Raw genomic sequence first — 16,004 nt, forward strand, 5'->3', positions numbered from 1 at the left:
CCCTGGGCGTGGCCGGCCGCGTCAGTGTCTAGGACAACCCACTCCAGGGCGGGAAAAAGGCGCGCCCCGGCTACGCCGCTTCGGGCATACCAGCCGAGACTCGCCTCCCGCCCAAGATGGCCTCCCGGGGGGATCGAGGTACTCCACCATACGTTCGGGGGGACCGAATGGTCGCCCCTTTCCAAATGTATTGAATGCTTTTACTGCCTTCATTTCAGTGTTGATTAAATATAAAATATAGTCATGCATCTTTTACATATTTTAGGAATAAAAAGCAATCTCACCTACAATTCACAGAGAAACAAAAACAGAATCAAATGAAGATGAGAAAAAGTGAGCTTTCCTTGCAGTTATAGATTTATTTCATACATTGCATGTATACACAAGGATCCACTAAAGCATATGCTTGTGCATTTAACTCAGACCTACTGACTTTACCAATGCTTCTTTAAAATGATTACACATCTTATTATTTGATATATACCTACGTGTTAGTTTACATAGGTAAATCTAATACAACAATAAAACTAAAGCAAAAGAAAATACACAACAAATAGTAACAAAAAATAAAAAACAAGAAACTAGTGACTCCTACAGTAAGCCATCTCACAAGTTTCTATTTGTCCAAATAATAATCAGAACCACATTTCCAAGGTCTATGGGTGCAACTGATTTGATTAAAATTCAAGTATGATATATGAAGAAGGCTAACGAGACACTAAATAATCTACAGTGAGGATTTTGTCATTAAATATTCTGTGGGCAATTACTGTAAGAGTTCTCAAAAACTCATGATATTTTCAGATTCTTTGACAATCATAGCCTGTCTCTAAATCTCCATCACTCACACACAGATTGTACATGTTACTCCATTTATTATTCGCACATACATGTTGCTAACAGTTTACCTTGGTGATACTTGGTACAGAACACAGTTGAAATCATATATCACTTGGTACCCAATATCATGAATTACAAAGCAGCTTAAGACATTGGTGTCCAGTTTGTTTATATAGAATATTAATTGATCACTTCAAGTCACATTAAATCATGTGACACAGTTTCTCCACAGTGTGTGGAAAGTAAGCATAGACAGGAGTGCACTTGAGTAGCTAGGAGGGAAATCCGAATTACAAGTGAGAGTATATATACAGCGTAAACAATGATTTCAAACAAAGCCTAGCTGAAGATACTTTTTCTGATTCTATTTTGCACAGGTCATTAGATACACCATCCAAATTCTTTGTTATCTACATGAGGAGGACATTTGCAGTCCAGGTCCACAGAGCTAGAATTGTCGACATTTCAACCCCTAAAGGTTGGAAGGGCCAATAAAAACCTTGCAGTGGGATCTTCAGTTTAGGGAGGGAGCAATCTTGAACTCACTGTAGTCTTACGTGTGGGGGGGTATTTGGAATTGGGCTGGTAGCTCCAATTGGGAGGAAAACATGGACCTCAGCTCAGTCCAGGAGAGATGATGTGCCCTGTGGCATATACTTTTATGAGAAAACTTAAAGTTACTTACAATATATTATCTATTGCTGTGCAGATCCCAGAAAGCTCTATGGCCACTTTACTTCTGGATGCTCTATTTTAACTTATTCCACCTCCAAAATGAATTGACATTACTTTGAAATCTCTTTCGTCACTAGTTTTCATGTTTATTTGCTGTTCAAATGTTGAACGAAAGGTGTCATTATTATATCCTTTAACCATTGCACTAACTGGTTGTACTTATATGTTCTTTAAAAGGTTCTGTACGAGCTCATAGGTTTATGTTGTCCTAAATTAATTTTGACACATATTGTTATGTTTAAACTTTGTAATTATTATTTCATTTGCTTTTAAGCATTATATATTCTGACGTAATGTTTTATGCGCTTTTATGGTTGTTATCATACTTCTGAATAAAGCTATTTATTGATTGATTGATTGATTGATTAAACTGGTTGTACATATATTTTGATAGATATGGGCTGGCTGTATGGCACAATTTTGAGGAAAACAATATCAAACTCCACAAATATCACCAAAAGTATTGATTACCTTAATATTGCAATTGTATACTTAAAAATAGAAAACAACATCAACTACAAAAATATTGGCATCAAAAATATCAAAAATACCCAAATAATGTAAATGAAAATATATAAAAACTACTTATTACCACTACTATAAAACATACTCAACAGAACAAAAATATTGCTAACTATAATACCAACAAGAAAAATATTGTGATTCCAACAATACACAATCTAAGCAATTAAGCAATAATAAATACATAAAATGTATGCAAATTAATCCCAAAACACAAAAAATACAACAAACATGTTATACCTTTTGATATAAATATGTAATAACACCTGTGTATATTAAACAATAATCAACATTAATAATAACATTATTAAATACACCAGCAAAAATACAAATATAATAAATATTCTTAAAGTAAAACATATAAAGTTAATACATTTATACCTTTAAAATAAAACACTGATAAAACACTTCCACACAAACCCTAATTAGCGTTCACCAAACATGTAGAGAAAATCAAAAAAGCAATGAAACCAATCAATAACATTGAACTTTAAAATAGTTAACCAGTTACAACACTTTAGTAATTACAAACCAGTATAAAAAGTACACAAGTAGCCTATTTGAAATTAAACATTAACAGAATTAACTACCTCTGCTTTTAGCTAAGTACTAACATGTCAAACTTGTTTCACGTTCTTTATTTATAGATAAATACATTGCATCCAAACCAAAAACCAGTGAATAAAGAGGTGGATACCTATTTCAAAATGAAACACAAAAAGGCAAACAAAAAGTATGTAAAATATAAATATTATTAATAATAATAGTTTCTCTTTTTAAAGTAAAATAGCCAAGGGTTAATAAATAAAACCAAATAATTAGTTACCACATAAAAGAAACACAACAATTTTTCAGTTAGTTCAAAAGAACCGCCTGTGGTAAAACCAACTAAATTAGCAAACAATTAAAATACCATTTCCAAAAGTGACCCAAAACATCTAAGTCATGAGTATAAATGTACATTTTTTTTAAATGCATCAATATTTAGTTAGTAAAACAAACATTTATTAATAATTTAATATTGTGTAACCCACAAATAAAATGTCTAATGGAGTCAAATACTCATTAACCATACAGGGGAGGGGGAAAATATGATTTGGATAGACAGCTTAGTTTCCTGAGGCTCAACAATAATCCTAAATAGAGGTTAAAATAGCCCGCAGGTGAACCCATAGACTTACTTTACTCGTAGTGCACTGTTGGCTAGATTAAAAAGGAGGACAAGATGTGACGAGGAGTTCTATTTGGACCAAATCTAAACCCACTGAAGGGTCTTCGTTAAAATATCCAATATTTGCAATTAAATGTTTTGGCAGCATCTTCCATATGAATAGATAAGGATAAGGATAGTTATGTAATCAGTAATATCTGAAGTGGCAGCCACAGCTTCAGCAAGGCTACTCTGCCCTGATAAATGCATTTCCAATTTCATGATTTAATGATTGCATAACTTGATGTAACCAATAAAGTTGATAAACAATTTTTGGTTTGTGTCTAGTAGATGTTAAATTCCATAATACAGCATGTTTTGGCCCGGTATTTAAATTAAGGAACACTATTGCTTCTAATAAAGATCAGCCTACTAGGCCTACTAGGCTTGAACTCATAGGACATTTGAACCAGGAAACAGAAAGGATAAAAATAAGATGGGAGAGCAACATGCCATCTAGTGGCACAACACTGTATCAAGAAGGATTAATGAGATAACAACAGGAGCCAACACTGGGTGGATGACAACACTGGGATATTGATCAAGCTGTGATGAAGTCCCACTGGGACGAAACACGCTTGCTGGGCCGAATGAATTACTTCTGTCAAATTGACATTTTTTTTTATAAAACTGGATTCAACGTAACTTGCAAGACTCCTGAAGAACATTTATTCGTCACATCATGATTACTTGATCTATTACTGGTGAACAGTTTAACCATCTGTTGATTATGGAACAGATAATCTTGTATAGAAGTAAATGCTCCTTTTCATTTGTTATTTCTTGACATTGTATAACTTCATTCCCTTCGTGACTAGTAATAATCCTTTCCCAAATTTCTGGTTCCTTTAAATGTGAATGTCCAAAGAGACTGATAGAGTTGCCTAAATGCAGATTTTATTTCTTCCTCTGCATCAGTATACATCTACACATACTCTTTGATAATTTGTTTGATAATATTTCGTGATCTGCCTGCCTTCTTCCAGGTTAAGCAAGTAGCATCTTTTTTGCCATTTGGAATGTGTTTATTTTTTCTCACTTCCGACCTCTTGAAGGTGGCAGCATCTAGCATTGCTTTAAAAATTAACCTTAGCACTATTCAGTTGTGAAATACTATCCTTCCTCCCTTTACTTTTTCTATCTGCCATTGTAGCTTTGATTATCAAATTCTTTATTGCAATTTCATCTTGTTGTATCTTCACCGTCTAATCATGCAGGCTATTTATATTAATAAAGGTTAAATGACCTCGGTAATATGCTTTATAGCTGTCCCACACTTTTTTTCTGCAACAGCTTTCTTAGCACCATCCTACTGTCTAATGAAAGCTCGCTTCTTTTCTTTTATAATTTAACAACTTCATTATGAACACCAAATGATATAACTTCTGGATTGGAAGACAGTATTTGTCTTTCACCAAATTAAATGTGTTATTAATTAATCTAATCTAGGAAAGTGTTCATACCTAACAGCGAAAACATTTAACCTATGTGTCTTTTTCTGTCTCTCCAGGAACATCTCAGATTTAAGTTGAAGCCTAATTACTGTACGGCAGCCTTAGTTTTACAAATCCTAGAGTTCAATAAGTGGTTCAACATACCTAGATACAAAATCAAGTTAAAACCACCAGCTAGTATATACGGGAATGGAAGTGGGCTGTGGTGAAAAATACGAGTTCCTAGCATTTTAGCCTACGCAAGTTCCAACCATATACAAACACAACTGTTCCATGAGCAGCTAACACCATGTCCTATGTGAATTACAATTGTGATGCACATTGTGAAATATTCTGTGAGGAAACTGTTATATAATCCCCTCACCTCAAAGCTAACCACTTGGTAGACATTGTCTCTCTCAGGTGGGTCTTTTTAGTATATATGATCCGCACCTTTCTAAAACATATGCTCTAAAAATCTACCCCTCAAACTGTTCACATTCTAGGGCCAAACAGTAAAATGAGGAGAGCTTCCACCATTGTTATACACTATGTGCCACAGACAAACTGCTTAAAACCTATTTTGCAATTTGTGGATTTCCAATTGTCTTTCCATCTAACTTGCTTCAATCTACCCTCAGCCTTAAACCTCTCTTCCCCTGGAGAACCCACTCCCACATCAAAGTTCCATTAGCAGTGTCAATATTTCTAGACGATTGAGCCTACTCCTCCTCAAAGATCCACCACTTTACATTATTAATCTATATTTGCAGCTACCATGTCATACTAGGATATAAATACCTCTGTTTGTTTCTCCAGTTCAACCCAAGCACAACTGAATATTTGCTTATGTACATTTCCAATATATATATAATGGAATATGTTTGATTTAATATATAGCCTAGCAAAGTTAAATACTTTTCAGTAGCATTCTTTAATTAGTTTGCTTGCTGCTTCAGTACCTTTGAGGGTAGGCATCTCGTTTTTCACATTACCTTGAGGATATCAGGAAATAATAACGTTGCTGTTGCCCCAAAGTCTATGAAACTATCTATCGTCATACCCAGATACCATCTCTTATCTTCAGTGACTCGGTGAATGATACATTTTACTTCACTTAAATGAAGAGATTTTGAAGCCAAGATCATAAATATAGATATGTTCTTTAGAGAGTAACTCAGAAAATGTACTAAGATTTTCTAGGTGTAGATCTGGGGAAACTCAGTCTGAAAGGATCGCTTGGCATTCTTTGTACTTCCTTGCTAATTTCTTCACTCTCTGGGTCTTTTAAGGCATAAGGGCAGATTTACTAAGGTTTTGCATCTGGATTGGGTCACTTTTGTCACGTACCACTGATGCAAAATCGCTTCTGTTATGTACTAAGCCATGCAAAGCCACTTTGCGTAGTTTAGTAAATGGAAAGTAAAGCAAGGGGGGGGTGTGGCTAGCGCCCGAAGGAGATAGGGCAGTTCCTTAGCTCTCCTGGGCGGCGGAGACAGAGGCGGAGCCGGCGCGGCACCCTTTTTCATATGCAGTAGTCAAACAGAGGCATGAGGCGTAGGAGACCTTGAGGAGCCGAGGGAAACTTACTCAGAGGCCTTTTAAAGTCTTCTGGCACCTTTATCTTGCAAGTAAGTTACGGCGCAGCTTCCCCGGATCCATGACCGCCATTTTGCGTTGACCGCTGACAGAGCTTAGCTCTAATGCGGCGCTTCAGTGTTCCAATTCATGGCATTTTAAGAGACAGTTCATGTGATACAGCCGACATAGACACTCAATGCCTCTTTTTGTATACCCTCTCTGCGCATGCCAGTCCTTTATATCTGCGAAATGGGTGTATTGCGGTTTTGTTCATCCAGCGACCGCCATTTTGTTATTTGCTGCCGATGGAGCATTGCTCCAATGCGGCTCTCATAACTCTGGAAACCAGCGCTCCTGTATTTCTCCTGAGCATTTTTATTCTGTTTTTTCTCCATGCATGGTAGCTTCATCTACCCACAAGTAGGGCGTATTGCGGTTTCATTCATTCAGCGACCGCCATTTTTTCATTTGCCGCCGACGGAGAATCGTTCCAATGCGGCTCTCACAAATTTGGAAACCAGCACCCGTTTATTTGTTTGGAGCGTTTTAATCTCCATTCTAGTGTGACATGATACCAGTTGCCCTGCAATGTTCTTTTTTCTTTTTCTCTTCAAAGTAACCCGTAAACTCAACAATTCCATGTGATTTACCAGATAATCTCTCCTCAGAACATTTGATCATCCGGTTTCTCGCTGATCTATTTAAAAGCTGTGCTGTTATTATTTTTTCATGGCTTTTTTTTCTTTTGATATTTATATGTGGCCTGTTCAAATTGTAGCTTTGCATAATGTATATTGTCTAAGTTACTCCTGAATAATTTCATGACATACACATGACATGTTTATCGGGATGCTTCCTCATGATATAGATTGAACTTTATTTAGCTTTCCCCTTTCCCTATTTTGCTGATGTTTGTGAACCATGGTCCCCTTTTTTCTTGTTGTTCTTAAACTACTGATGACCATGTGACTACAATGCTACAGTAGCATACTTGGTATCCATGTACTGTGCACCTTTTTAAATGCTTCCCAATTTTTCTTATGCTATGGAGATGCTTTTGAGACACTGTGAGCTGTCATTTCATTGTTACTGATATTTCCTTTTGCAGATTATCCTCTTACTCTATGGGAATGTTATCTAAAGATTTATATAAGTCAAACTCATCATCTCGCAGATTTCTAGCCCATACTAGCTCACGTTATCACTGTTTATCCATGGATGACTCAACTACTACTTCACCTAAAGGTGCGTCAACATCTTCTGTCACTTCGACTTCTAGTAACACCAAGGGATCAACTAAGAGGCTGAAAACAGACCCTCCCTCTCCTCCTAAGCAATCTACTTCAGTCACAATGGATCTTTTGTTAGAGGAAATCAGGGCCTTACGCCCATTCGTTGAGGAAACTATAGATGCTCTCTGATAAATGGTCATGTGTGGATGAATCTCCCTCAACTCTTCCTCATCCAGAGTGGACTCTCTATGTACTCAGGTCTCGATACTACATAAGCAAATAGAATATTTGGAAAACAGGAGTAGGAGAAATAATCTCTGTATATATGGTCTACCTGAAGGAACAGAAGGCTCAGACCCAATTGCTTTTCTCAAATCCTTTATCCCAAAACTTCTCAAGTTGCCGGAGAGTACTTTTTTAAATATTCAGAGGGCTCATTGGCTGGGTCCAATAGCAAATATGACGTCCTCTTCCTCTACAAGGAAACCAAGAGGAGTGATCCTATACTTTCTTGAATACACTGATCTGTTGAAAATGTTATCTGCGTCAGGAAACTCTATATATTTTTCTCAAGATTATGCCAAGTCAACTGCTGATCGTCGTTAGCACTGCAGCCACAGCTACGCTCAATAGGGGCACAATATGGTCTGTTCCATCTCTGCCTTTTTAAGGTGACTATCAACAACAAAACTAATACTTATGAATTCCCAATAAAATTAAAGAGTTTCCTCTACTCTTACAACGCTGACACATTTTATGGGTCTATCTTCTTCATAGTCTTTAGCTTTGTTTATGATCCATATGTAGCCTCTTGATATGTACACTTAGCAAATTTTTCATTTTCTTTGTTTTTATTATACAATGTATCTCTTTTTTCTCTCCACAGGTTTTTTCCCACGTGTTGTTCCTCCCCTCATGTTCTAAAGTCCGTTGGTACCGTTCTCCTTCCCCGCCACTCCACATGGGTTTTGGCCACATCATTGTTCCGTGTTTCCTTACACCCCTCCACCCCTCGTATGTCCTGGATTATATGTAAGTCTTTTACTGCATTTAATCTTTTGTTCCTCTATGTCATTTTCTTCCTTCTTTATCTCTTTTTCTTTTTATGTGCCTTATCTCACTACCTAGTCATCTTACTATTCTTTTATATCTTGTACTATTCCTATGTCCTTCAGGTGCTGTTTCTCCGCTCCATCTCTCTTTCTCCCTTTTCCCCTTTTCAATTTCAGCTGTTTCATTTTACATACAGTTGGTTTGTTGTTAAATATGGTTTAATCTGCTCAAGGTTTGGTTCTCATTGGCTTTTCATGCATGTTTGCAATGTTATTCTATGTCTTTAAATATTGTATTGTGGAATGTCAGAGGTTTACATTCACCTATCAAGCGACAAAGAGTCCTAACATACTTAGCTAAAGTCGAAACGGATATTGCATGCTTCCAGGAATCACATCTATCAGCTGAGGAGGCAAAATTCAAACGAGGTTGGGTGGGGGAGGTTCTATTCTCCCCGGGTGACGGTAAACGCAATAGAGTTCTCATTCTTTTCCGTAAGTCCCTTTCGTTCAAAATAATATCATAATGTGCAGATAAAATAGGTAGATGAGTATTTGTTAAGTTTACAGTGGACAATGCTCCAATTTCTTTATTGAATACTTATGCACCCACAATTAGTGATGCTTCTTTCTGGACTTCTCTAGCCCAACAAATTACACAATGCTATGACGACAGCATGGCAGCAGATATTGGTTCTATTTTAATATCTTACCATGCTCCCATCACTATAAGTCTGGTGTTTTACACAAGCCCAAAGTATCTCGGAAATGGCACTTTAACAACACTTTGCTTTTAGACCCAGTTTTCACATCGTCTTTTGTTTCTTTCTTTAACAAATATTTTCTCTTCAACCATTCTGATACCATTCCTTTTCATGTAGTATGGGACGCGTTTAAAGCTTCTGCTAGAGATTTTGTTATAAGATTCACATCACAAAAGCGGAAAAAGGCACAGCAAACCACCAATGCACTGTTAACCAAAATTAAAAGACTAGAACATTCATATTACTCTTATAAGTCAAAAGATTGCTTATCTGAACTTATAAAAAACAAATTCCAGTTCAATCAAGATACAGCCAACAATGCTTCAAATTATTTGTTAAAGTACAGTGCAAAGTTTTATGGAGGCCAGAATAAGGCTGGAAAATTATTGGCTAACTATTTAAAGGGGTGCCACTCACTTTCCCTCGCTGAAGTGCGCTGTTTGTTCCATCCAGGAAGGAGTAGAACTCTCTTCAAACTTCAAAGCCTGATCTTCTGCGTGCTGCCTCCCCTCAACGAGGACTCGCTGGTGTGAGCGAGCCCTGCAATCGGCAGGGCTAGCCTAGTGCTCCCAGCTCGAGTCCCCTGGGTCTGAGGCTTGGGCATTTTCCATCAGCGAGCCGGGGGACTGCGAGGACCAGCAATCTCCATGCTGCCCAGCTGGTTCCTCTTCCCCCGGCGGACACGCCCACGGACACGCCCCCCGCATACCGGCTGATAACCTTTCGTGACACCCGCTTCGCGGGTGCCACTCACTTTCCCTCGCTGAAGTGCGCTGTTTGTTCCATCCAGGAAGGAGTAGAACTCTCTTCAAACTTCAAAGCCTGATCTTCTGCGTGCCGCCTCCCCTCAACGAGGACTCGCTGGTGTGAGCGAGCCCTGCAATCGGCAGGGCTAGCCTAGCGCTCCCAGCTCGAGTCCCCTGGGTCTGAGGCTTGGGCATTTTCCATCAGCGAGCCGGGGGACTGCGAGGACCAGCAATCTCCACGCTGCCCAGCTGGTTCCTCTTCCCCCGGTGGACACGCCCACGGACACGCCCACCACCTACAAGTGCTTAACTGACATCGCTCCATCCGCGTCGCGGGACGCGCGCGGGACGGAGCACGGGCGAAGACCGGGCAAAGAGCGGGCCGTTTGAGGCTGTTCGAGAACGTGAGAGTCCGGTCCGGGCCACACCTCTAAGCCTTAAATCTTGGATATCCAAATTCAGGTACTTACTATCTCTCTGAAGTCTGCTACAAATTACTATTGCAAACTAAAGATTTTACGATAATCCATCTATTGAAAATGAACACGAGATCAAGTAAGCAAAAAAAACTTTTAAAAAACGGGATAGGAGAAAAACTGTTAGGACCAATGGATGATTTTATCTCTAAAGCAAACACATTCATCGACCAAAGTATAAGTCTGATTGAGGGGAGAGTATCAACAGAACTCGCAATCGCAAGGCAATCCTCAATGGGACCACTAGCAACTGCAAGAACCCCAGATACACAGTCCGCCCCGACACAAACAACAGTGGCCACAAACAGACTTAGTCTCCCAAATAATATAGATCTTTCAGCCTCTCAACTTTCTGTAACATTTTCAGAAAACGAGCTAGAAAAAACTCCCGAAATTTTCCCTGATCATACCCCGGAAGAAGTAAGGCAAGCGAGAGGGAGGAGGGAGGGAGCTATAAAGAAAAGGAAGGATAGGGAAAAGCTTGATAACACCGTAAACACCAAAGTGATCGATCACATAGACCTGATCGACACTACAAATCCGGCAGCACTATCCCATCAGACTGCTGTGCCAAGCAATAATGTGATAACGATCCATCATCCACCACAGAACCTCCAAGATACTACCATCTTAGAATCCTCCGTCCCACAAATAACGGGTAAGGAAAGAGAATCATCAAGGCTAATTAAGGAGATAGCTTCCCTTTTAGATTCCTACATTCGCCCATTAGAGACCAGACTGAGTAACATCGAGGCCCAACTGACAAAAATCTCTGGTTGCCTTAAGGCAACACCTTTACAGGGACTGCCAAACGCGAGTTCAAACATCTCGGCCACTTTGCCCACACACAAGAAACCTACAACCTTAGCTGCCCCGCCGCCTAAACAGCAACCCATAGTAAAAGCCCCTACAGCACCAAAGGCTCCCTCTGTACAGAAAACTACGTCCAAGGTTCTTACAATTCCCCCACAAAATAACACCATATCTAATACATCTGAAGTAAACACGCCAACCGCAAACACGCCGGCCCCCAAAACTCCTGCCATCAAAAAGACAAATCCCTCAAATAACAAAGGAGCTTTGAGAGGGACCACCGATAACAGGCACTCCTTAAACATGCCACCTGAGGCATGCCCATACGTGGTAGTAATGACGGGGGTTCCCGAACTAACGGGAGAGGGGACGGAACCCAACTGGTCATTGAAGAACAAAGTACAGTATTGGCTGAACACAAATCGACCTGTTCCGCCAACCTGGAAAAGTAGAATAACATCAGTCTGTAGGACCCCGTGGGTGGGGCATAGGAAAAAAAGTATCCGGGGAGATTGTATAGTGATCACTTTTGAGGATCCCAGCATAGTTGAGTATATCTGTTCTTGGGAATATAATAACACTTCTGGAGGGATCGCTACAATCCCTCTCCTATTTCTACCCAAAAAGATATTATAATAACTATATAAATGATACCGATAACATCTGGCGAAAACCAATCCCACAACCATGGGAACTAGACGTCGCCGGCCCAAAACTATTTCAGCGACATAGTGATCATGATAACTCCTGGTGGTCAGCAAACCAGAACTACCAACAAAAAGAAGCCCCGTGGCAAGCTGTGGGTCCACAAAACAGAATCAGAAACTGGGACCAGTGGGAGAGACCGCTCTATCAATCATATAGACCCAATTATAGAGACACCACATATGGGCAAAACTGGCCAGGCATACCGACCATGAATCAGTTTAGTTGCCTGGAAATGGTCGACTGACCACGAGTCAAATCCCCGAAGCCCCTACATACAACCCCGGCCACATCCAATGTTACCCCAGCTCTATCAGAATCCAAAAAGGTAGACGCAGAAAAGGAAACCCTACAGCTCCCGGTGATCTTTTGGAACGTTGCAGGCCTCCGACAAAAAAATAGAGGATGGTTCGGCCGCCCGATTTCTGGAGGATGCTAAAATCATATGCTTACAGGAGACATGGGCCACGACGCCTTTACATCTTGTAGGATACAAGACATATTCATCCCCCGCCCTTCCAAGTAGCTCAGGCAGACCTAGGGGGGGGCTGGTAACCTACATAGCGAACACAATACCCGACATGAAGGTATCAAAGGTAGATCTATTTCCAAACTTCCAGTTGCTCACTCTCATAACTGGGAAAAAACTTATCATTACGATAATCAACTTATACAACAACCTAGATGACGATAATTTCTTAAACACTCTTTCCTTAATTCAAGAAAAAATCACCCAACATCGGCACCCCTACGAGAGAAAGGGTAATGCTCACATAATCTGGGGAGGGAACTTCAACTTACACCCCTGCCCGAACAATCAGACCTGTGGATTGGTGGAGAACCCACTCGTCCACTTTATCCACTCAAGAACGGGGCTAGCTATGAACAAGACACTCTCAGACCTGGAACTTCAAATAATAAACCCTACTCTACTACCAGACAACAAATTAGAACCTACCTATCGAGGAAGGGGGCACAAGACCACAGTTGACTATATAATTATTACAGAAGGTCTAAAAGAGCTAACCAGTAACTTTACAATCCTGGAAAATATCCTTAGCGACCACTCTGCTTTAAGCCTGAATCTACAATTGAACCAACCAAGATCACTTATGGCAACAATAGCAAACACCCTATCACAAAACAGGCTTGAACTGGGCAAAAACAACGGATATACTATAAAATGGGAAAAAGTGGATCCCAACAATCTCACTAACACTTTAGTAAAGTCCGCTTATAGCAACATTTTGATTTGCCTGGACCCACATGCAGAACCAAAGCAAATCCTGGAAAACTTTAGGATGATATTAGAACAAGTTAAAATACTGTTGACGAAATCACCCAAACAAAACAAATCAAGCACTACAGATTGGTTCAACCACGGCTGTACCAAGGCACAGACCAACCTGAGAAAAGCACGTGGAAATCCAAATAGAGATCAAACAAAGATTCAACATCTCCGGCAGAAGTACAACAATGTTAGAAAGGCAAGGAAAAAGGAGTTGAAACTGTCCTTGTGGAACGCCCTGCACAAAAGTGCACTCTTGACAGATAGTCAGGCATTCTGGAGAATTGTTAAGTCGCCCCTGTTATCGGACTCTAACACCCCACAGATTGACATGGCCATCGATGAGGAAACCTGGGTGAACCACTTCTCAAAAATCTTTGAACTAACATCATCAATAGAAGAACGTCATTTTAACCTTCCACCTGTAGTATTTCCAATACCAATAGATTTCGAACTACAGGATGTTGAAATGGCACTATCAATGAGCAAGAGTGGCAAAGCACCTGGCCCCGACGGGGTCCCAGTGGATCTATTTAAACATCTTCCTGATCTTTGGGCACCAATACTCACAAGAGTTTGCACAGCAGCAGCGAAACTCGGCTTGTTGGAGTCGTGGTCATGCTCCATCATGGTCCCTATCGAAGGGGGACCGCCAAGACACGAAATGTTATCGACCAATATCGCTGCTCGACTCCCTAGGCAAAGTAGTGGGCAGAGTGGTTCTAGAAAAATTACAGCAATGGGCAAAAGACAAAAATATCCTCTCGGATCTGCAGTTTGGATTTAGGGAGGGCTTCGGAACAGTCGAACAGGCCCTAAATTTAAGCTTACTAGTGTCGAAATACATCCACGCTAAACCAGGGTCCATCTATATGGTCTACGTGGATTTGTCCTCCGCGTTCGACTGCGTGTCGCACGCGAAGCTCTGGTCACTGCTGAGTACATTAGGGGTTGATCCTCCTCTCCTGGACTTTCTGAGGGAGTTATACGGTGAAGCCTCTGCAAGAGTGAGATATGGCACAAAAGGAGAGCTGACTGCACCGTTTAGGGTAGAGCGGGGAGTAAGGCAAGGGTGCGTCCTGGCCCCCTTCCTCTTCTCTCTGTATACCAACAGTCTAGAGGAGACCATGTTGAGGGGGGGGCAGGATCTGCCCAGACTGAAACATCGCCTGATCCCCGCTCTGCTTTATGCGGATGACGCAGTTATTTTAGCACGTACCCCTATCGAGCTTCAGAAATCCTTATCTAAATACGCGGACTTTATGGGTGCCTTGGACTTGCATATCAACGTAAAAAAAACATTTGTCATGGTAGCGGGTGGACAACGAAAAGCCACTAAGACCATCTTCTTAAAAAATCAAAAAATCTAAAAGACCTCGCAATACCCATACTTAGGCATCATGATCGATGACAGCTTAAATTGGAAAGCAGCGGTTGAGGCTAGGAGACATCTTTTCAAATGAGCAATTCTAGCACTGATGAACTTCTCCAATAAACTCGGAAAAAGACCATCAGTAGAACTGTTACAGATTTACGCTGCAAAATGCCAAGCCATCGCACTATACGGGGCAGGGATTTGGGGACACACAGCCACTGGTTCACTCCAAAAAGAAGAAAACATCTTCATGAGATTCCTCTTGTCTACGCCAAAAGGCACTTCCATCTATGCCTCACATATGGAATTGGGAATCCCATATATTGAAGACTTAATAAAGATCCAGCCACTCTTACTTTGGAGGCGCGTCTGGCTGTCGGAAAATAATAGGCTGACTAAAAATATCCTACAGGATACCATGGAACTGGACCATGTACAGAAAATAGCATGGCTCTCCTATGTCAGACATTTCTTTTCCGACCTAGGATTACAAAAGTATTATCATACCCCAGAAAAACTAAATGAAATATCCAAGAAAGAACTAAAACAAATCGCGCTGAGCCACCTAGAGTCCTTGAGACTGACTTTGCTGACAACCAAAAAATCTGTGATTCATGCGAATTTGATACAGCAGTCCCCGAAAATCCAGCTCTATCTGACCCTGGAGCTTACAGCATATGACAAGATGCTCCTAACAAGGTTCAGACTGAATCTCTTTTATAGACTAGTGACATTTCCTGAAAAAAACAATTGGAATACTAACATGGACCCTTGTCCATGTGATGATCTGTCCCAACAGTCTACCATTCACACAATTTTGTTTTGCAAGTTCTTTCACACCCATCGAAAAATCTGGATAATCCCTTTATTAAAAAGATGGAGTCACAGACAATGTCGCCCAGCCATGCTACCACTACAGACGTTGGATTCTGAATGTATCTGCTATCACGTACTCAATTTCCTAAAGTGTATCATGAGGCATAGAAATAACATGTGAAACAGAAGAAAAAACTAGAAGGTTACTACTGCCCCATTACCAACTTAATTTGCACAGTATCTGGTCATATGCTTTTAAAAACTTGTGTATAATAACTGCTTTTATAAAATCCTGTGTATTTTGTACGTTATGATAACTTATATGGTTTTGCACTGCTAAAAAAACAAATAAAGATTATTATTATTATTATTATTATTATTATTTAAAGGTTAAACAAAATAAGCTTAATATAGAA

This window comes from Lissotriton vulgaris, chromosome 10 (genome assembly GCF_964263255.1).
Source record: "Lissotriton vulgaris chromosome 10, aLisVul1.2, whole genome shotgun sequence".
Lineage (NCBI taxonomy): Eukaryota > Metazoa > Chordata > Amphibia > Caudata > Salamandridae > Lissotriton > Lissotriton vulgaris.